The sequence below is a fragment of the Melanotaenia boesemani genome, chromosome 2, assembly GCF_017639745.1.
Source record: "Melanotaenia boesemani isolate fMelBoe1 chromosome 2, fMelBoe1.pri, whole genome shotgun sequence".
NCBI classification, from domain to species: Eukaryota; Metazoa; Chordata; class Actinopteri; order Atheriniformes; family Melanotaeniidae; genus Melanotaenia; species Melanotaenia boesemani.
Window position 1 is genome coordinate 38,016,031 of NC_055683.1, and position 24,036 is coordinate 38,040,066.

The window sequence follows — 24,036 nt, forward strand, 5'->3', positions numbered from 1 at the left end:
CACTAGAGCTGCATTCCCTGCAGACTGCACCAGAATATAAAAAACATAAATCATTACATTAGCTGAGAAGTGGAAACCTCATGAAAGCCTGAGCAACGAGCAAGAGCAAAAAAAAATATTAGAAAAAGATAAGGAAAGTACTCTGGGCTCTTTAACTGAATGGGATGACAGTATGTAAATTTCATGCAAATCTTTTCTACTCATCTGGGAAGATGAGCAGAAAAAACGCATATGAAGGAGAACCAGCATGATTACTGCTGACTGACTGGAAAGTCAGACTTGTACGATTAAAAACGCCAATCTGACTGAGTGGGAAGAAAACTGGGAGTTTCTTAGTTAGCATCTGAGCAGAACGTAAACACCTGCATGTTCTCTAAGTCCACCATGTAAGTCTGCGAAGACCAAACCGTAGGACCTAGACTTCAACTTTATTCCATATAAGTCGAGACTCTGAGTAAAATGTAAATAAAAATAGAAAGCAATGATTTATAAAACCTCATCAAGTCATATTTTATTCCCAGTAGACGATAAACAACATATCAGATGATGAAACTGAGACATTTCACCATGTGATGGACAATATGAGCTGATAGTGAATCTGATGCAGCAACTGGTACAAATCCGAAACAACTGGAGGAGCATCCATCCATACGTCCCTCCGTCCAGGTCTGGTGGTGGGGGCAGCAGCCTAACCAGAGAGGTCCAGACTTCTCTCTCCTTGTCCACGTCTTCCAGGTCCGCTGAGAGACCTAGTCCCTCCTCGTAGTTTTCCATGGGGACGTGCCTGGAACACCGCAGGGATGCGTCCAGGAAGCATTTGGACCAGATGCCAGATCCAGCAGTCCTACTCTGATCTCCTCCTGGATAATGGAGCTTCTCATCCTGTCTCTAAAGGAGAGTCCAGACACCATGAGGAGGAAACCTATTTCAGCTGCTCGTATTCATGATCTGGTTCTTTATGTCACTACCCACAGCTGGTGACCACAGGTGAGGGTAGGAACAGATGAACCGGTAAATCCAGAGCTTCTCCTTTCAGCTCAGCTTCTTCTTCACCAGGACAGACTGATGCAGAGTCCACACCAGAAGACATGTCAGTGGAGATCTTTGAAGTACTCGCTCCACCGACCCACAACTTCACAAGTCGAAGCCACATGTGAAGAGGATCCAGATTTTTAGAGCCTGTTTCTCTCAGATTGGTGAACCTCTGTCCATCTTCCATCTGAGACTCTGCCTCTCTGAAATGCTCCTTTTATATCCAGTCATGTTACTGACCTGTTGCCATTTAACCTGATTAGTTATGAAATGCTCCTCCAGTTGTTTCTGATTTGTACCAGTTACTTTTCCAGCCTTTTGCTGCTCCTGTTTCAACTTTTTACAGACGTGTTGCTGCATCAGATTCACTATCAGCTCATATTTTCCATCACATGGTGAAATGTCTCAGTTTCATCATCTGATATGTTGTTTATTTTCTACTGGGAATAAAATATGACTTAATGAAAATCTGGTTTTATTTACATTTTACACAGAGAACCAACTTTACTAGCGTTGTGTCTCAGTTTTTGAGTCAAAGCTTTAGAATATCATTACACAAACCACTGAGTTACATCACTGAGTGTTTGTGTATTTATCCACATACACTGTATGGTCTGGAGGTACAGAACAGCAGTATGACATCTCAGCAGTCAGCACCCTGAATCTGTTGTTTTCTTAAAAACAGAAACACACATCTAGATGTGAATGTCTGACTACACCAGGAGTCCCAAACGTTAGACTGAAATCACTTGTTGCAGCTTTAACATAAACCACTGAAGTACTTCATGCTTTTTTCTGTTTGTTTTGGCGCAGCAGTGTTCTTCTTTTTCATAAAACCATTTCAACTAGCAAATTTCAGACACCAGCAGGAGCTCTGAGCTAGTTTCTCTGCAACCACAAGGTTCAATCTGGACATAATGAGGGTGGCAACACTCTGAGCACGTTCCAGGAGAACTGGTAATACAAGTCCAGAAATAAACTCACCGTCCACTTCATCAGCTCCACCTGTGTACACAAATATCTCCTCAGCCAATCACATGGCAGCATGTAGTCATGTAGACATAGTGAAGAGGACTTCCTAAAGTTCAATGGTTGTTGGTCTGAGTATTTACTGGGATTTTCACACAAAACCATCTCTAGGGTTTACTGAGAATGGTCTGAAGAAGAGGAAATATCCAGCGAGCAACAGTCGTCTGGACCAGAATGGAGCAAAATATTAGAAAAACTGGTCTGATGAGTCTCCATTTCAGCTCCACACTCAGATGCTAGGCTCAGAATTTGGTGGAAAAATCATGAAAACATGGATCCATCCTGCCTTGGATCAATGCTTCAGGCTGCTGGTGGTGTAATGGTGTAGGGAATATTTTCTTGGCCCACTTTGGGCTCCTTAGTACCAACATGGCCTGGTTTAACCACCACAGCCTACCTGAGTATTGTTGCTGACCATGTCCATCCCTTTATGACCACAGTGGAGCATCTTCTGATGCTACTTTCAGCAAAATAATGTACCATGTCACAAAGCTCAGATCATCTCCACCTGCTTTCTAGAACACGACAATAGGTTCACTGGACTCCAACGGCCTCCACAGTCACCAGATCTCAGTCCAGTAGAGCAGCTTTGGGATGTGGTGGAGCGGGAGACTCTCATCATGGATGCAGCTGACAAACCTGCAGCAACTGTGTGATGCTGTCATGTCAGTATGGAGGAAAACCACTGAGGAATGTTTCCACCACCTTGCTGAATCTTTGAAAGAGAATTCGGCCGTTCTGGAGGGAAAAGGGGGTCCTGGTGGAGACCCTGTACTCTGCTACTAGAAGATGCCAGGTTTATGGGATCCTCTTGTTTAATTGTCCACTGATTGGAAGCATTGGTAAACTCAATTTATTTCAGCCTCTACAGATGAATGTTTCTGTCTTTAGAAGCCAGAAACATGGATTTTGGACTCCAGCTGATTTTCTGTGATAAACAGGGTCATCAGTGGCACTAAAAGACTTTCCTTCTTGTAATTCCAGTGTTTTATTCCATGCCAGGAAGCTGTAATGAAAGTCCTCCTAATTAAATGAGAGAAGTGTGATAATTACATGCCATCCTACACCCTGAGCTGCTGTAAAGAATCCCTGAGGCTCAATCGGGAGTCTACAAAGAAACGTGAAGCAACAGTGACAGAGGGGAGGAAATCCAGCCAGGAGCAGAAATAATGAGGCTCTGAGGGACAGAGCTGCCATCAAAAGCTCTTTTTTCTGTCCACGACCTCAACGCCATGTGTTCGGAGTCGTCCCGACCTCGTCTGCATCGCCACACACCACCACACAAACACACTGATAAATGCTGGAGTCCACGCCCACAGACTGGAGCAGGTTCAGCATCAAAGGGACAAATGTCCACCCAGCAGCAGGTGGAAGCCAAATCCAGCCCCCCAATATATCAGGACAGGATGAGACCAGGTCTGAGGTCTTCCCTCCTTCAGTTCACTACTTCATTTCTAATCCAGAAGCGTCTGCTGTCAGGTATGAGGAGGGCTTCTTTGCTAAATCTCGGCAAGTTGTGGTACATTTCTACAAATAAAACCAGACAACACACAAAAATATCCCCTACTGGGAAACTTTGCTGTGGCAAGTCAGATTATTAAAAAGCCCCAACAGAACGGGGACGGACATAAAATCAATTGAAAAGTTATTGCCTTCTCTAGTCGAGTTTTTACCCTGGTTTATCACAGTTTGACTGTCAGTGGAAACACTGAGCTAAACAAGCTGTTAAAGTTGAAAATAATTAACTTGCTGCTGTTGCTGAACATGTTTTTAATCATTTGATGAGTTTATAAAGTTTATGTTATCCACAACTTTTTATTTTAATTATAAGGCACTAACTACTTATTAATTAGTTATTAAATTTGTTCATATGATCGCATGTTTTATATTTACTTGGTCTTCAGATTCTCATATAATAAATTTAAACTAGTTTTTGTCTTCTGGGTGTCAGGTTGAAGTTCAGTGGCAAAAATTATGGAAAAAGGAGTGTTGGTAAGAATTTGCCTGTGAACAAGGCTTCAATTCACTTTAATTATACAGCTCTAATTCACAACGAAGTCATCTCGAGGCTCTTTTATAGACAGTCCAATTATAATCCAGTTCACTGTAGTCTGATTATAACAATCAAACCAAACCCAATCCATTATATGTATAATCCACATTAGCCCTCTTTAACACAAATAATGACTGAGCTAAGGAAACCAACGGATTGGATCAATTACCTTAATTATTCCTCCATGAGCTGCACAAGGAGACAGTGGAGAGGAAAACCTCCATCAGGACCAGAACCAGGAAGGAAAACCTCCATCAGGACCAGAGCCAGGAAGGAAAACCTCCATCAGGACCAGAGCCAGGAAGGAAAACCTCCATCAGGATCAGAACCAGGAAGGAAACCTCCATCAGGACCAGAAACAGGAAGGAAAACCTCCATCAGGACCAGAGCCAGGAAGGAAAACCTCCATCAGGACCAGAACCAGGAAGGAAAACCTCCATCAGGACCAGAAACAGGAAGGAAAACCTCCATTCCTCAGAGTGGGGCCTGATAACTGCCTGCCTCAAGTTGGAGAGATCCAGTTCTGTCCGACAGACAAGAAGACAGATGAGACGCTGAAATCATTTCCCCATTTGTCTTCTGAGACCTTGAAACCCTGAAATTCTGCTTTTGGTTGTTTTTACCATTCCAATCATGAAATTAATTGAGATTTCTTCAGGGCTCTTCATGAAGTCATAAAAGAGAGAACAAGCTAAGAGTTTAATAAAATGAATCCATGTCCCCCTGTAAAGTCGCCAGAACCCCCCCCCCCCCCCTAAAAAAACATGGAGAGATTGTTTTTTATCTGAAGTTATTATTTGGCCTTTCAAGAAAATGTGAAAAAATAATTAACAGAGGGTTTTTTTTTTCTTACATTTACCATTTAATACCGTGAGAAATGTCAAAATTATTGTGGTGCATTATTGTAATATTATTGCATCCACCAGGGGGCAGAAGACAAGTATAAGGTTATGTACAACAGGATTTTCAGTTTTTACCATAAAGTGATGCAAAAGGTCTCAGAAACTGTTAAAAGGTTAAGTTTTTGGCTTTCCAGATTCCAAGCAGGACACTATGGTGTTCCTGCAAGACTGCATTAACATGGCTGATTCAATAATCTGGCTGGAGAGATCTCAGAGAAGAGACAGGATGAAGACGATGATGAATTAGCTGTTGTTAGGGGAGCTCTCAGAGAAGAAACAGGATGAAGATGATGCTGGATTAGCTGTCATTAGGAGGCGGCGAAGTGAGAATTTTAGTGGTGTTGCTTGAAGAAGCTCCAAGCAGTCCTGGAACAGTGGACCAGCTTTACACCCTCTCCAGGGTCCACGTAAGTCCACTGTTCCAGTCTACATGTGCTTTGTGAAATTGCAGACATTCAACCGTGTCCCTTTGGGAGTCCCTAAACTCTGATAAGGGTGGCTGGTCCCCGTATGACCAGTGCCAGAGCTTGGTTCACATTTTAAATGGGATTAGTTTCCAGTGAGTGTTGGACTCCTCCAAGGCTGCCCTTTGTCACCAATCCTGTTCATAACTTTTATGGACAGAATTTCTGGGATCAGCTGAGGTGTTGAGGGGATCTGGCTTGGTGGCCTCAGGATTGGGTCTCTGCTCTTAACAGATGACGTGATTCTGTTGGCTTCATGATCTCCAGCTCTAACTGTAGCGATTCGCAGCCGAGTGTGAAATGGTTGGGATAAGAATCAGCATCTCCAAATCAAATAATACAAGAGAAACATAGAACTATCAAAGAGATGCTCAATTTCAATCAAAAAAGGCGCAAAAAGAACAGAAAAGATCCAAAAAAGCATAAAAGAAAATTGTACAGTTAAGCTCAGCCACAAAGTTACCTGAGGATTTACCCTATGCCCTCCTTTTTTCCCCCCTTGATGATCATCTCACCTGTGTTGCAGCAATTGCCTTGAATTTTTGCAATAACTCTTCATTTTAGACATTTTTTTAAACCTAGTATCTTTTTCTATTGTTTTAATGGAAGCCAGTGGGACATTTTCATCCATGAACATCACTAGAAGAAGTTGCTGATGCTACAAAAACAAACAAACAAACAAACAAACAAACAAACAAAAACAAAACAAAACAAAACAAAAAAAAAACATTAATGACATAAAATCAGTTTTGTTGCTAATCTTTAACATATCCTTAAAACTACGAAAGCTGCATCACAGGGAATTTTATTTAATAAAAACATTTAATGTTTTATATATCTTTTTGTGAATAAACAATTAACTAAACTGACACCTAAAGTTAAAAGTCACAGTTAATTTTGTTGCAGAACTTTGACATATTTAAGTGTCTAATCACCACCAAAGACTCATCCCTCTGATACTGGTATATGGAAAATAATTAGGTGTTTTTAATGAATTTGGCAATAACTGAAATATTCATACTGAAATTTATATGTTTAAAATCCTAAAAATGTTTTAATGTTTGGCATTTTTTAGCAGGACAGAAGTTTTTTCAGTTAATTTATATTTAAAACGAGAAAAGTTTTTTACATTTGATGATTTTATAGCCGTTTTTGTGTGTGGACACTTTTGGCCACGAAGGTCACCAGAGGAAGTAAATTTGAGGGTTAAACCAGTAAAATAAACTCAGTGTAGACGTCATATGTTAAATCTGAGGGAAAATTACACCAGGTTCTGTTTCCTGACCACCACACTTTTTGTATTAATGATGGAATTTGTCTCCTCAAACTGTCACTTATCAATCAGAATAATCAAAGGCTTAACAAATATTATTAATTATAAGACAATAAAAACCAACATTGTGTTTGACTGTAACTGTCAGACTTGTGGACAGTAAATCCTCTCAGAGTTTCCACTCGGCTGCCAACAAGGCTCCATAATGACTCGACACCTCTAATCTCCCTTCAGAGAGAACAGTAAGCAGTCTGGAATCATTCCTCCTTGGCTCTGAAATGACTGACTGACCCTGAAATGTGAACCAGAAAATCAAAGAACAACAAAAAAGTATTTCATAGTTTTTTTTTAATCACTTTGATGTCAGGAACGCACCCAAAAAATGAATTTTCCACACTGATATTTTCCAACAAGGGTTGTGGTGCAACATAATTAAGCTACTGGCAGGAGTTCACTCGATTTGTTCCACGTTTCTGAGCTGCATCAGGAGGATGAGGAGGAGGATGGAGGGAAAACAAAGGACCAGAAACCTGGTTTGAACCCACATCTCTGCTCTGGTCAGTTAAAACACTTCTATTACAGTTTGGGAGAGAAAATATTTGCAGTTAAACATAAACATGTTGTGGACTTTGTATTTATTTATTTATATTTATTTAATTAAGGTCAGAACAGTTGAGTTCTGGTTAAAAGGATAAAATATGTCTAGAATAAACTTTTCATTTTGGTTAAATTCAGCCAGAATTTAATCTTCTATACGTGAGTTTTTACAAAGTCAAAATCAGCTTTATTGTCATTCTGCTGCATGTACAGGACAAACAGAGAATTGGACTCAAGGTTGTCTCAAACCTTGGTGTGATGAATAAACAAAACCAAACAAAACAAGTACTGTCACCAAATAAATAAAACACAAACATAAACAGACAAGGCAAACTACAGTCAGTGCTGAAGAAGCTGTGTGACGGGTGGGTGGGGTCTCTTCTGATGCAGAGGACTTTACGGGTGAGGTGAGAGGTGGTGCTTGTCAGGACTAGCCGCCAGCCTAGCTGGGTTACCTCCACTCTTGCCCTGCTTCTCATTCCTCTCACGCCGCTTGTGTCGCCTCCACTGTGGGCGAGGTGCAGGGCTGGGGGTTGGTGGTGGAGCAGGCCTCCAGAGCTCTTAGTGCTTCACCTTACATGGAGTTTAACTTGTAAGAAGTGGTCCTGTCAACACTGAGCAGAAACACATGACTGTAAGTGTGTTAAAGACAGGTAGATGCAACGAAGATGAACACAAAAACACCACGACTCACATGATGAAGAACAGAAAAACATCTCATTCAGAGTTGGGCTTGTTTTTCTGTAAAATTAGTAAATAATGTGATAGTTTGTCTTTTTCCAGGATCTGTCCCTATCCCCGTTTTCACATCCACCTGAGTCAGCACCACCTACCCAAACACAGCTACACCTGACAGCAACTAGTGATGTGCAATAGCACTGGTTTCCCTTCTTGTTGCTGAAAGTGTTAGCAAACCTGATCATGTGTAGTGAGTCGGCTCCACCAGCCTGGAAGGGGTTCATGAAGCCCTGATCATCAGCCAGTAGCTGATGGAGCAAGCCTGCATCTTCAGCTTTACACTGTGTGGGCTTCCAGCCTACATGAAGGAGCTATTTATGTCAGTTTTCCTGCTCTGATTGGAGAATGGTAAACATCTCCCAGTAAAGACAGCCTGAATAATCCTATTTTTAAATGTCAGTGAAAACAGAGAGTATTGGTAACAGATCTATATGGTAGCAATGCAGCCGATTCCTCACGGCTTCAACTGGAAAAACCATGAAAATGGCTGGGTGGGTAGAAATCTGCCCCCACTTTAAGGAATGATTACTTACCAGCTTCCAGAAAATACATTTTATGTTCTTGTATGTACACGCCTCCGCCTCCGTTATGCAAGCCATATTCTTTTTATTTCAGTAACCATGTGTTTCACTTTTTGTACCTAACCCCGAGGCTTTGTATGTGTATGTGTAATATGTGTATGGGTAATAAGGAGGGAACAAGAAAAGAAAAAAGTTTTCAGCAGGACTCAAACTTATTTCCATCATCCAGTGGATGGGAAGATCCACAGAGGCAAGCTGAGCCAGAGTCAGTTTAACTGGATGACTAATGCAGCAGCTTCAGGGAAAACTTATAATCTTATAAAAACAGCATGTAGGCGGTGTGGTGACCTTCTGTGGTTGACAGTTTGTTCTTTCTGGTGGTGGTGGAGGGATGATGATCCGGGCTTGTTCTGCAGTCACGGAGTGGACCATGTACTCCTCTAGAGTCAGAAGTGAGTCCATTTGTCCGACAGCTAAAGCTTGTCTGAAACTGTCTCATGCAGCAGGACAATGATCCCAAACACAGCAGCAGATCTACACCAGAACCAAGGTGTTTACCTGGTCCAGAGTCCAGACCTCATCCTGGCTACAGGAACCAGACAGGCTGGAGGGGGAGGAGGTCTCAGTGTGGTCCAGCCAGAGTCCAGACCTCATCCTGGCTGCAATGCTGCGTTAGGACGTTCAGCTGCTGCAAACCTGTGGCAAAGCTCCACAGCCATGAGAGAGAATGTTAAACCAATCTCCTCCGACTTGAGTGAACCAAATAGTAAAGATGTGTTTTGCTTTTGAAACGAAGAAAAGAACGATGAAAATGCTGAAAGCCTCAAAAAACTAACAGATCCACATTTAGGAACGTCTTGAAAGAATCTAAATGTCTTCAGGATGTAAATGTGCTGAAAACGAAGGTGTGGGAGTGATTTAAATCATTCGTGAATCATGAACCATGTCAGACTGAGGGGAATATGGGGTGTTCCTATAGCTGTGGAGAAAAGTTTGAGTCAAAACTTCCTGCTGATGATATGCTGGAGACGAGCTTTTGAAGAGAGGACCCACGAGACTGAAGTGCTGAAGAGGCCAAGATGAGGAAGCTGGCAGTGTTAAGAAGGGACTAGAAACGTGAGCTGAATCAGCAACAAGCCAGCTTAGAGAGTGAAGTCTGTTCCACCAACCATGAAACAGCAGAAACATCACTTTCCAGTAACAAACACTTCAGATGTCGGTGTACAAGCACCCCCAATCCCACACAAGAATGCTTCATTAGAGGTGAAGGAGGAAGGGTCTCAATGCAAATTAGATTAAACTGAATCGATAGGGTCTGATTTCTTAAGGGCCATTTGGGTTAATAAGACTCATTCTGCATAATACACGACCTTCTCACTGCCAGCAGAAATCTCTGAGGCCGAGATTGGAGCAGGCAGGGAGGGCAGTTAACATTTTCAATTACCCGACTCATTATCACCAGCAATTAAGAGGATGTGTTAAGTTGGTCAGAAACACCATCATAGAGTAAATGACAGGTCTCTGTGTGGTAGTTTTTAATTAAACTAAAGCATGACGTGGTCCAGGTGATCAATAATTAAAAGGTTCTGGTGTTGTTCAAACACATTTAACATTCAGAGGAGCAGCTCACTGGAAGGAAAGTGATGGAATCAGATGGAGGAAACAGAAGGATGGAATAAACAAAGATTCAGGAGAAATAAACTAAAAGCCCTGCAGGGGAGTGAACACAACATCAGCATGAATCCTAATACATGCTGAAAACAAGGATAATAGCAAAGAAAATCACGTCCACCTGTTTAACACAAATATCTAACCAGCCAATCACATGGCAGCATGTAGTCACGAAGACATGATGAAGACGACTTGATCAAGTTAAACTGAGCATCAGAATGAGGAAGAAAGGGGATTTAAGTGACTTTGAATATGGCATGTCACAATTAGATTATCTTGGTATTATTGTCAAAGAATTATGATAATCATGATTATTCTGAATTAATTCATTTCCCAACTCTATAAAAGTGGAAAATCGCATAAACACTCTTTATTAAGTTTAATTTATTTCTATCTTTTGATGCTAACATAACAAAATTCCATCTAAATCTCCTCTAATGTGCAGAATAAATAAATCCTACATATTAACTCTGCATTTCTCTCAGAGAAACCAGATGAAAAGGCTACAGGACCTCTACCTGGACTTGGGAGGAACATTTCTTCAGAGACCCAGTAAAATAAAATCTAGCTGGCTTTGACTTCCAGCTGCTGTTTGACACATAAATAAAACTGTAATAGTGAAAATAAAGAAACTAGACCACATATCTGTAATTAAATACGTTTTCTTCTACAGACACTGACTAGAAAAGAGATCCACTTCTCACCCACTCAATGATGTTTGAACAAAGAAACTATTAACAAAAAAGATGCAATTTGTTTTTCACATCTGTATAGTTCAATGTTCAGTGAACGCGTCACGTTAGGCTGTAAGATCAACCTGAGTCATACATGATCACAGAAAAGCCAATGACAGGATAACATTAAATTTCATTGCTACCTTAGATAAACATCGTTTAACCAAACTACTGAACATTTAGCTTTGGCATAAAAAGCTACTGGTTAACACACCTCCAACATGCTCCAACACGCTCCAACACACCCCTAACACACCTCTAACACACCTCCAACACAGCCCCAACACACCCCTAACACACCTCTAACACACCTCCAACACGCCCCAACACACCCCTAACACACCTCCAACACACCTCCAACACACCCCTAACACACCTCCAACACACCTCTAACACACCCCTAACACACCTCCAACACACCTCCAACACACCCCTAACACACCTCCAACACACCTCCAACACACCTCCAACACACCCCTAACACACCTCCAACACACCTCCAACACACCCCTAACACACCTCTAACACACCTCCAACATGCCCCAACACACCCCTAACACACCTCCAACACACCCCTAACACACCTCTAACACACCTCCAACATGCCCCAACACACCCCTAACACACCTCCAACACACCTCCAACACACCCCTAACACACCTCTAACACACCTCCAACACACCCCTAACACACCTCAAACACACCCCTAACACGCCTCCAACACACTTTTAACCAGTGTTGGGAGTAACACGTTACAGTACTGATATTACTTTTTTGTGTAGTGAAGTAAAGTAATGCGTTACACTTAAGATATTGGTAATAAAATTACTTTACTGAACCACAGTAACGCGTTTTTCTGTGTTACTCGAGCCATGTTTGCTACTTGGAAGGGAGACTGAGAAAAAAAACATATTTAATTATCACATCACGCTCACGGGACGTCTGGTACCAACAGGTTAAGAGTAAAAAAAATCCAAAAGAAGCAACTGAACCATGAATGGACCACTTGATGTTCTGGTTGAGTGATAGCTTGTGTAGCTGGAAGCTCACTGTCTCTGTTTGGCCTGATAGTCCAGCCAGAAACTATAAACAAGTCTGATTTAATCAAACTGTGGCCAACACAGCCTGCAGGACACGGTGTGATGCTGTTAAAAGCGTGTCCTCTGAGAAGTACCGGTAGTTAATGGACCAGTTCTGTATGCATTACAGCCCCCAGAGCACAGAGGATAGCAAACCACACTCCTACTGGGAGAAGGACAGGATTTAATCCGCCTGTTTTAGTGGGGGGGTACTGGTATTAAAAAAAAGAGAAAAATGTGTGAAACACCTACAGAAGATAGAAATAGCATTGATCGTGCCTCACATTCATGTCTGGATTACTGAAACGGTCAACTGCACACAGACGTCAGTGTTCAGTGGACCTAAAAGCTTCTGAATGACATGACATTCATCACTGGAAAGTATAAAAAAGAGACTTCCAAAGGCTGCAGACACATAAAACGTGTGCAGTGATTCCTAGAGGGAAATGGAAGATGATCCTTCTTCCTTCCTCACTTTGCTTTCTATGTGACATCTCTACAAACAATGAGCCTCATTCACCAAAATTCTTACAATTCCTCTTAAATGTGTTGAAGTCAGATTCACAAACGTGTTCGTAGGCTGCAGAGTTGTTTTTATCTTTCCTCTTACATTGATGAATGCTAACATCTATTAAGCTGAAAAGATGGACAGGCTGGTTCTACTTTGCAGGTAAATGCCCAAAAATGTCCATAAAAGGTCGCGACTTACCAGCCGTGTGCAAACAGACGGACAGATGAGGAAAAATGACACAATGATGAATGAAAACAAATACTATTAATAATAAAGATGTGCAATGAAGCCTGATTGTCCTCATTTTTAAAGGGATAACTTGGTTATAAATAATCACACAGTGAGATTCAGTTCATATAAAAACGGCTTTATGCAGAAATGGTTCATTAATTCCTCCGAAACCTGGACATCAGCCTGCAGTCTGGTCCATGAACGCATCAGGACCAACGTTCTGGTGGTAACATCAGCCTGCAGTCTGGTCCATGAACGCATCAGGACCAACGTTCTGGTGGTAACATCAGCCTGCAGTCTGGTCCATGAACGCATCAGGACCAACGTTCTGGTGGTAACATCAGCCTGCAGTCTGGTCCATGAACGCATCAGGACCAACGTTCTGGTGGTAACATCAGCCTGCAGTCTGGTCCATGAACGCATCAGGACCAACGTTCTGGTGGTAACATCAGCCTGCAGTCTGGTCCATGAACGCATCAGGACCAACGTTCTGGTGGTAACATCAGCCTGCAGTCTGGTCCATGAACGCATCAGGACCAACGTTCTGGTGGTAACATCAGCCTGCAGTCTGGTCCATGAACGCATCAGGACCAACGTTCTGGTGGTAACATCAGCCTGCAGTCTGGTCCATGAACGCATCAGGACCAACGTTCTGGTTGTAACATCAGCCTGCAGTCTGGTCCATGAACGCATCAGGACCAACGTTCTGGTGGTAACATCAGCCAGCAGTCTGGTCCATGAACGCATCAGGACCAACGTTCTGGTGGTAACATCAGCCTGCAGTCTGGTCCATGAACGCATCAGGACCAACGTTCTGGTGGTAACATCAGCCTGCAGTCTGGTCCATGAACGCATCAGGACCAACGTTCTGGTGGTAACATCAGCCTGCAGTCTGGTCCATGAACGCATCAGGACCAACGTTCTGGTGGTAACATCAGCCTGCAGTCTGGTCCATGAACGCATCAGGACCAACGTTCTGGTGGTAACATCAGCCTGCAGTCTGGTCCATGAACGCATCAGGACCAACGTTCTGGTGGTAACATCAGCCTGCAGTCTGGTCCATGAACGCATCAGGACCAACGTTCTGGTGGTAACATCAGCCTGCAGTCTGGTCCATGAACGCATCAGGACCAACGTTCTGGTGGTAACATCAGCCTGCAGTCTGGTGCATGAAGGCATCCGGACCAACGTTCTGGTTGTAACATCAGCCTGCAGTCTGGTCCATGAACGCATCAGGACCAACGTTCTGGTGGTAACATCAGCCTGCAGTCTGGTCCATGAACGCATCAGGACCAACGTTCTGGTTGTAACATCAGCCTGCAGTCTGGTCCATGAACGCATCAGGACCAACGTTCTGGTGGTAACATCAGCCTGCAGTCTGGTCCATGAACGCATCAGGACCAAAGTTCTGGTGGTAACATCAGCCTGCAGTCTGGTCCATGAACGCATCAGGACCAACGTTCTGGTGGTAACATCAGCCTGCAGTCTGGTCCATGAACGCATCAGGACCAACGTTCTGGTGGTAACATCAGCCTGCAGTCTGGTCCATGAACGCATCAGGACCAACGTTCTGGTGGTAACATCAGCCTGCAGTCTGGTCCATGAACGCTTTAGGACCAACGTTCTGGTGGTAACATCAGCCTGCAGTCTGGTCCATGAACGCATCAGGACCAATGTTCTGGTGGTAACATCAGCCTGCAGTCTGGTCCATGAACGCATCAGGACCAACGTTCTGGTGGTAACATCAGCCTGCAGTCTGGTCCATGAACGCATCAGGACCAACGTTCTGGTGGTAACATCAGCCTGCAGTCTGGTGCATGAAGGCATCCGGACCAACGTTCTGGTTGTAACATCAGCCTGCAGTCTGGTCCATGAACGCATCAGGACCAACGTTCTGGTGGTAACATCAGCCAGCAGTCTGGTCCATGAACGCATCAGGACCAACGTTCTGGTTGTAACATCAGCCTGCAGTCTGGTCCATGAACGCATCAGGACCAACGTTCTGGTGGTAACATCAGCCTGCAGTCTGGTCCATGAACGCATCAGGACCAAAGTTCTGGTGGTAACATCAGCCTGCAGTCTGGTCCATGAACGCATCAGGACCAACGTTCTGGTGGTAACATCAGCCTGCAGTCTGGTCCATGAACGCATCAGGACCAACGTTCTGGTGGTAACATCAGCCTGCAGTCTGGTCCATGAACGCATCAGGACCAACGTTCTGGTGGTAACATCAGCCTGCAGTCTGGTCCATGAACGCTTTAGGACCAACGTTCTGGTGGTAACATCAGCCTGCAGTCTGGTCCATGAACGCATCAGGACCAATGTTCTGGTGGTAACATCAGCCTGCAGTCTGGTCCATGAACGCATCAGGACCAATGTTCTGGTGGTAACATCAGCCTGCAGTCTGGTCCATGAACGCATCAGGACCAACGTTCTGGTGGTAACATCAGCCTGCAGTCTGGTCCATGAACGCATCAGGACCAACGTTCTGGTGGTAACATCAGCCTGCAGTCTGGTCCATGAACGCATCAGGACCAACGTTCTGGTTGTAACATCAGCCTGCAGTCTGGTCCATGAACGCATCAGGACCAACGTTCTGGTTGTAACATCAGCCAGCAGTCTGGTCCATGAACGCATCAGGACCAACGTTCTGGTGGTAACATCAGCCTGCAGTCTGGTCCATGAACGCATCAGGACCAACGTTCTGGTGGTAACATCAGCCTGCAGTCTGGTCCATGATCGCATCAGGACCAACGTTCTGGTGGTAACATCAGCCTGCAGTCTGGTCCATGAACGCATCAGGACCAACGTTCTGGTGGTAACATCAGCCTGCAGTCTGGTCCATGAACACATTTTCAACCAGAAGACGAGCAGCAGCATTTTGGACGAGTTGGAGACAAGGAGAGGTGACTGGCTGACTCCAAGGTAAAGTGTGTTACAATAATCCAACCGGGAAGTGATGACGGTATTAATTACTATCTTGAAGTGTGAAGCAGGTAAAATTATTTTGCCTAAGCGAGTTGACGAAGGTTAAAAAAGATGGACTTTACCACCGATTAATCTGGCGATCTAGTTTAAAATCAGTCTAATTTAAAACCCAAATGAGTGACAATTGGTTTTAAAAAGCTAGATAAGGAGCCCAGATCAACTGGAGAGGAGCCACTGAAGCCATTCGGCCCAAACACTATAGCCTCCGTTTTTTTCCTCATAAAAATGCTGGAAACTCAGGACCATCCACTCCTTGATGTCATGGAGGCATGACACAAGAACAGTAAGAGAAAAGGCATCTTTCTTTATTAGAGGTAGATATATCTGGCTATTATCGGCATACAAATGAAAAGACACGGCATGCTTTCTCAAGATGGACCCTAAAGGAAGCAGATATAGCAAAAACAGGACGGGACCCAAAACTGAGCCCCGTGGAACCCTGTGGAATTAGAAACAATAATTTTCAACAGATGTTTTCTTTTTGCATCTTTAACAGTCCTTTCCAACAGGTTTTGAAGACCTGCAGTTTGTCCTTCTTCCACTTGCATTCTAGCATATCAATTGTGAAATGGTGTAAATTTGCTTGTTTCAGACTTCAGTTCTTTGACAGAGTTTCTGATGAAATATTCCTGCAATAGGACGGATTTGTGCGTTTGAGGGGTGTAAAAGTAACACTGGACTTTATTCTTTACCTGCTGATCCTGGTGTAGGTGTGGTGTAGGTGCTTTGTGAATCTTGCTTTCCATCTTGCCAGTGAGCTGTAGGAGTCCAGCATCAAACACTATTGGCATGTGGTCTGAAACAGGAATGTTACAGATCTCTGTATTAGACACAGAAACACCATACGAAAGAATGAGGTTGAGAGTGTGTCCGTGTAGGTGTGTGGCCCCAGACACATACCGTACAAGATTAAAAGAATCAGTAACCTCTAAAATTCTCTTGTACATGAAATGTGCTATACAAATAAACCTGCCTTGCCTACCAGTCCATAGTGTCCAGTGTCAACTTCTTCATGCTGTGTGTTTTTGGGGAAAGGAGTGGGGGCGCATTAGGAAAAAGGACATTCAGAGGCTGAACCAGTGGTTGGACTGTGTCTGGACTCTTTGGAGAAGGTGGTGGAGCAGAGGATGCTATCTAAGAGCAGGGCGATTCTGTCCAATCAGAGCCACCCCCTACACTTGGTCTTCTTTTGCCAGAGGAGCTCCATAAGCTTCAGACTCCTCTCTCGGGGTGTTACACTGACAGACTGAAAAACTCTTTAGTCCCTCGTGCCATCAGGCTGAATAATGCAGCTAGTTCAGGGAGAAGCAGGAGAGGAAAGCTAGAAATATCCTAAACATTGTCTTTAGTGCTTACTATTTTGCAGTTGATTTTAGTGATACATTTAATTATTATTCATTGCTACTGTTATATGTATTTTTACTTGACGATTCTGCTGGTTCTAGTAATCCTGTCTCATAATAGTGTGAATGTGAGCGACACACTGCCACACAATTGTCCTCGGGGTCAAAAAAGTCTCTCTCTCTCTCTCTCTCTATGCTAAGGAATAATTTTGCAGAAATATTTTATTTTATTTGATCCTTTATCATATTGTTAAAAGAAAAATTAGTAAATAATTAAGCATAAATGTATAGTTAAAAACCATGTATTGTAGTACAGAAGGCCTCCACCAGGTGGCAGCTTGCATACAACAGGGTTTTAAGCAGTTTTTACTATAAATTGATGTAATATGTCTCAGAAACTGTATGTATAAAATGTGATTGGCACGGCGTTAAAGGGTTAATGTCTCAGTCTAATTTCTGCAAACGAACCATTAACACCCACACGAGAGCTGGCTCCCAAGACTGATTTTCTAAAGGTCCTAAAAGAGTAGTGTTCCCCTGCAGCCTAATGAATAAATGAAGAAAACAACGGTTGCTGACTGACTCACTGTTAACGGAGTGTTGGTGCAGCCTGTGTTGGCTCTGCATGCTGAAACCCTGATGTTAGAAAGATGCAAGCTGCACCTGCCTTCATTAAACCACCGAACCAAAGAAGCTGAGGCGAGAGCAGTAATATTATAAACTTCTCCACCACCTTGTCACTGCAGCTTTCTGCTCAGTTTTACGGGTCCCTGGTGGGTTTCTGATCATCCTCATCCTTTGTGACACACTCTTAAACAAGGCAACAGGACCATTTTTAGCTTCTGCACACTGCAGGTTCTCCTCTCCCTCTCATCATCCTCTTCACCATCTCCGTCGGCCAGCGGGGCCGAAGAAGCTCCTGCAGCAAACATGTCAGTGATTTTTTACACATTTGCCTGCATCTGCCTGAAGGGCCGGGCTTTTTTTGGCCCACCATTCCTCAACGCCTGCTCTGCGCGGTGTCTTATCCTCTCTGGCAATCTGACTTCTTTCCTGCAAATGTGCCGAGATGAATAATGAATCAACAGACTGTTAAACAAACAGATTTGATCCAAATAGATTATAAAAACAGCCTTTCTCTCATGGTTTACTGTCAAAAAAAGTGAGAGAAAAAACAGTCTGAGACGGCCAGTTGAGCATCTCTAAACAAAAAAAAGGTTCTTAACCTTTTTAAATAGTGAAATAATGGTTTATTTTGTCTTCAATAACTAAACCAAATCTATGGGCTCAGTATAAAGCCATAAAAATTCTGCGGCTATAAATGAATGTTTGCAAATAATTTCAGTGTTTGTGTTTGTAAATAAAGTTTTGCTATTTGCCTGAGAAGAGCCAGTGTGTGAATGTGAAGAAAAGCATCTGCATGACTGTAAACACGATTTGTATCTGTAAAGTACAACAGAAGTTCTTCTGTGAACATCTTTTTACAGATGCAAAACAAAAACAAGACTCTGGAGGTCTAGATGTGGATTTCTGGCCCCGTCTTTCTGCCTCTATCAGATCCAGGTCCCGTCAGGAACAGACGTCTTCCCGACCTTCTGCACCGCTGCAGGCTCTCAGAGAGGTGAAGAAAGGTTTTAAAGACGGCGATGGTGTGACTGCCTTTGTGACAAAGTGAATGTGATAAACTGACATTATTCAGCCTGAATGTCTTCAGTCTCCATGTGCCCCCCCCATTTAACCCTGAACCCTTTAACACTTTGATACAGATAAGTCGGTTTCTGAGACCTTTTGCATCACATGATGCTGAAGACTTTGCTGAAAATCCTGTTGAACACAGTCTTCTGTACCCTGGTGAACACATTTTCACTACAATGATTTTCACATATCACCCGGTAATAAACGGTAAATATACAAAAAAAAAAAAGTTTCCTTTTTTTTTCTTTTACATTTTGTTAAAGGGCCAAATAAAGACGTCAGAATGTTTTCCCAGTTTTTCCTCTTGTTATTTTTGATCTGCCTAATTTTGTTATTTTAGATCTAAACCAGCCTGTAGAAGCTGAAGCTTTTAACCCAGTCAGCCTCAGACATGATGTTCTCAGCCTCAGTTGTCAGATTATGAGACTAAAATGATGTAAAATGAATGTATCAATAGAAATAGCAGCATAAAGGCCGACCAGAAGAAGAAAACAGAATTTATAACTATAGAAATAACACACAGATCAACAGTGACCAAGCCTTTTCTCATCTGCACATCATTGTCTCGGCACCGTGCATCAGAAACATCTTCTTGGCTTCATTCCAGCCATAGAGGAGCATTATTTTTCTTCTTTTCACACACACATAGAACTTTCTGCTCACTGGTTGATCTTTGGCTGCTCCTGATTGGACATTATCATCAATCTAAGCTCTCTGATTGGTGGAAAGTTTGACAGGAAGTTGTTTCATCATGATAAAAACAGCATATTTAAGACAAAAATGCATTTCATGTCAGTATTTAAAACACATCAGTTTAAGCAGAATGAACAGAAAAGGTCTACAGCAGGATGGCGTAACTTCCACAGGTCCTTTCAGGTTTACATCCTCAGAGAAGCAAGCAGATTTGATTTCCTTTATGTTTTCCTTGTTTTTTCCTTCCAGCTTTTGTATTATATTCCTCTTGAGATCAGATGAGGTGATAGTGGAGGGAGAGAAGAGGAGGAAATTAAAGTAATCTCAGGCTTCCCTTGTCCATTTGGCATGCATGGATAGGTGCATGGAGGGATGGTGTGTGTGGGTGGATGAGCAGCGCAGAGAAGAAGACATGGAGGAGGAAGGACAGTTGGGAGATTTTTTTTATTTTTAACAAGGGATCCCTTCACCTCAGAAACACCTATCTGCCTGACCACCAGAGAAGAAGAGAGGGATGAACAAAGGGCTGAAAAGGAGAAGAGAAATAAAGAGGCCGGGTCCTCTGTGTGACTGTGTTGGATGCACACATGCATCATTAGGCGTCATTAAGCACAAATTATACAGAGAGAAGAAGAAAGACAGATGCTGCTGTTGGCACATTGTTCTGCTCTCCCCTCCTGCAATCTGCAGCCTGGGGTGAAGAAGGGGAGAGAGATGGAGGGAGGAGGAGGATGGAGGGAGGTGAGTTAATCTAATACATGTGTAGTGTGATTAAAGGAAGAGCTTCATCGCTGTTGACATTTCAGATAAATGTGAAGCTCAGCGAAAGGATATTAAACACTGGAACTGCAGTGAAAACAGAAGTGAGGCGGGAAGAGGAAAGAAGGAGTTAAAAGTCCAAATCTGTCACAGGGAGATCTCCCTCCTCCTCCCCCTCCTCCCATCCTCTCCGACTACTCGGCTGCCGCTGCCCATCTCACCACCTGTTAGTGCGAACCCCTCGTGCACCGACCTCCACTTGTTTGTGCAGGAATCTCCTCCACTCACACAATAAGGTAAGAAAAATGACTTTTTCCCCACTCCCACCTCTCCTTTTTCTTCATGCATGCAGGTTTGGATTTTTCTTTTTAAAATTCACTTCACAGAAGCTTTTTACAGTACGACTGTTCTCTGTTCGGATTTAAACCTTCACGTGACAGCTGGAAAGTAGATCCACACATCTGCACTGACTTTATCTGCTGCATTTATTGTAGAATAGACGGCACATCAGATTTTATTTGAATTCTATTTCTACTCAAATAATTTTGCAAAGATAGAGAATTACATTGTTAAATAAATGTAAAATACGGTAAGCAGAGGCACTAATATTTACTCTATATACTGGATTACAGTCAATTTTCCTGCATGTACCTGCGTAATATTGTGTATCTATGAAGGGCATGTTTAATTTGAATGAATTTGTAGGAAAAAAACGAGTATTAAAGCAAAGAAAACCAGCTGAATCTTGTTTCATCTGAGTGGAGCTTGTGTGTCTGCTTGATAGAAAATTCAGGTTTATGTTGATAAATTTTGTTCTAGTTTCCTACTGTTACATAAGACACGTGTTTTTCACTGTACTTACAGTATCACTGTAATAAATTTACATAAAGTAGAGTTACAGAGGAGCATCAGTAATGAAATGTGATGCTAATGCTGGTCTGCATGAAACAACTGAGCTTCGCTGCAGCGTCAAACACTCACAGTTTATAACCCAGTCCTGCATGATGTTACAGAACCATCCAATAGTCCTGATCCAGTCCTCATGTTTTCTGGTCTGACTTTGTTTTAATCTTCTAAACTGGTCTTCATCAACATCTTTCTGAAGGTCTTTCAAAGTTTTTCTGCTTTTTTTCCCCACATTTACTGTCCAGTCCTGTCCAGTTTTAGAGGACCTTAACTCTGACCTATGAATTAATCAGGCAGTAAAAAAGGCTCCTACATCAAGGGATGAACCGGAGTTGTATTGAGGCATAACTGAAAACATGAAAACCAGGACAGACAGTCGGACAGACAGAAAACAGGATTTTAGCAGCAACAAGGTGATTCCCAAAGAGCTGTTAGCTGGAAACTTGGTTCATCTCAGCAACAGGACAGGATGGATCCTTCCTTAAACCTGGACCTCAACAGGTCTGATGGAGGGATGGATCCTTCCTTAAACCTGGACCTCAACAGGTCTGATGGAGGGATGGATCCTCCCTTAAACCTGGACCTCAACAGGTCTGATGGAGGGATGGATCCTCCCTTAAACCTAGACCTCGACAGGTCTGATGGAGGGATGGATCCTCCCTTAAACCTAGACCTCAACAGGTCTGATGGAGGGATGGATCCTCCCTTAAACCTAGACCTCAACAGGTCTGATGGAGGGATGGATCCTCCCTTAAACCTAGACCTCGACAGGTCTGATGGAGGGATGGATTCTCCCTTAAACCTAGACCTCGACAGGTCTGATGGAGGGATGGATTCTCCCTTAAACCTAGACCTCGACAGGTCTGATGGAGGGATGGATTCTCCCTTAAACCTAGACCTCGACAGGTCTGATAGAGGGATGGATCCTCCCTTAAACCTAGACCTCGACAGGTCTGATGGAGGGATGGATTCTCCCTTAAACCTAGACCTCGACAGGTCTGATAGAGGGATGGATCCTCCCTTAAACCTAGACCTCGACAGGTCTGATAGAGGGATGGATTCTCCCTTAAACCTAGACCTCAACAGATTCCCTGGACTTCTTGAGGGGCGGGGCGGTGTGTCAAAGCACTTTGATGGGTGCAATATACTTCCAAACTTCCGCGTTAGTGGTCTGCGATACTGTAAGATTAGGGTATCGATCTGATACCAAGTAAATAAAGGGCTAGTATCACTGATACAATACTTTATAATAGGGCGGTCGAAATGAACGTTTTAATTCAAAGAGAATTATCTGTGAAATTAATGCATTAACACATTAACAACAAAGTAATTACTCATAAAATAAAAATCAGAATTTGGAATCATCTCAAAGAGAGAATCTGATTTTGGGCATGTAGGTACCTTATCACTGAGGTGAACTGAATCCACCAAAAAGCATTTTATCCTCCTGATTTATAAAGATTCAGGCAGTTTTCAAGCCTTACAATAAAGTATTGACGTTATCATACTAGTATTAATCAATATTGGTAGCAACATTGGTATCGATATTACCATGGTAATATCGATACCAATGTTGATACCGATATTGGTGCACTATACTGTATATATAGTTAACCTTAACTCTGTGTTTTGATGGTTTGAACTATGAGAAGTGAACAGACTATAAGGTCCAGGATCTTTTACGCTTTATGCCAAGGACAGATTTCTGCACAACTTTAAGTCAGCTACTCGAAACGACAAAGTATGTGGAAGAATATAAGACAAGCTGACTGTACGACACACGGAAATAAGTTGACGAAAAGTTAAAGAAACTGAAACAAGATTAAAGAAGCCGAAGACCAAAAAAGCCAAAGTGGATCAAACTGCAGTACCAATAAGTGGAATCAGCCATTAGAATAAATTTTCCCGAACACTGCGATGAAAATGCAAACCACATAGATTAATTCTTTTATCCCAGTATTTAAATTCATGGGAGTAAAAATTCCTGGAAATGTTGGTGGAAAACCCCTACTGAAGCGTTCATCTGGACAGAGAACAGAACAAAATGCCGAAACATCTAAAGAAGATTGCAACTCAAATTGCCTTACAGAAATAACTGAAAAATAAAGAATTGAGGACTGAATCAGGGCTTTTATATTACATGTAAAACTACAAATAACGTGATATTCTTAATCTGTGTTGGCAGATTGTTGCTACAGCAGATGAAGGTTTGTTTTTAGTTATTATAAAGTGACAGTTTCTAATCACAAAACTTATCCTGGTGACTAATGTTTTTTCCCTACTTTTTCTATCTGATGTTTTTCTGAGGTTTTTGATATATTGAGCGTTAACTTTCTGCAGTCTTTGTTACCTGACTGTGCTGAACAGCAGGAAGTCAAAAAACTTTAAACACGTGATTTTAAGATGGCTTTGCTTGCTAGTTTTCTCCATTTGTGTAGTAAAGTAACAAATACCTTAAATAAATAGGAATTGCATAGGCTAAAGCAGCTACAAGAGCACCTTCTGCTGGATGTCAAGACTTTCTACCTCTAAAGGCGGATTTATACTTTCGTGGCGTCCGCATCACTGCCATAGGTGCCGCGTAGGTCCGCAGAGGCTCGACGTGCACCTCTTCCAGACCTGACGTGCACCCCTGCTATGCAGACGGTTACGCGGAGGTACTCCCTTGTGATTGGTCTGCTTGGGATCATGTGTAGCTGGATTTCTGGATCTTCTCGCTGAATTTGTGTGGTAACCATCGTTTTTAAAAACATCAAATTATTTTTTTGTTTCTTCCACAAACTAATAAAGACACTGAACCATACAGGACGCCATTGT

The 24,036-nt window shown here is 42.7% G+C and overlaps 1 protein-coding gene across 1 annotated transcript in view; it reads left to right on the top strand.

Moving 5' to 3' along the window:
• The first annotated feature begins 19,875 nt into the window (after positions 1-19,875).
• Positions 19,876-24,036, top strand: part of doc2a (double C2-like domains, alpha) — a 101,160-nt gene continuing 96,999 nt past the window's right edge. The window contains exon 1 of the mRNA XM_041973390.1: positions 19,876-20,609. The gene's annotated coding sequence lies outside the window, so the exon portion shown is untranslated. The remainder of the gene's footprint in view (positions 20,610-24,036) is intronic.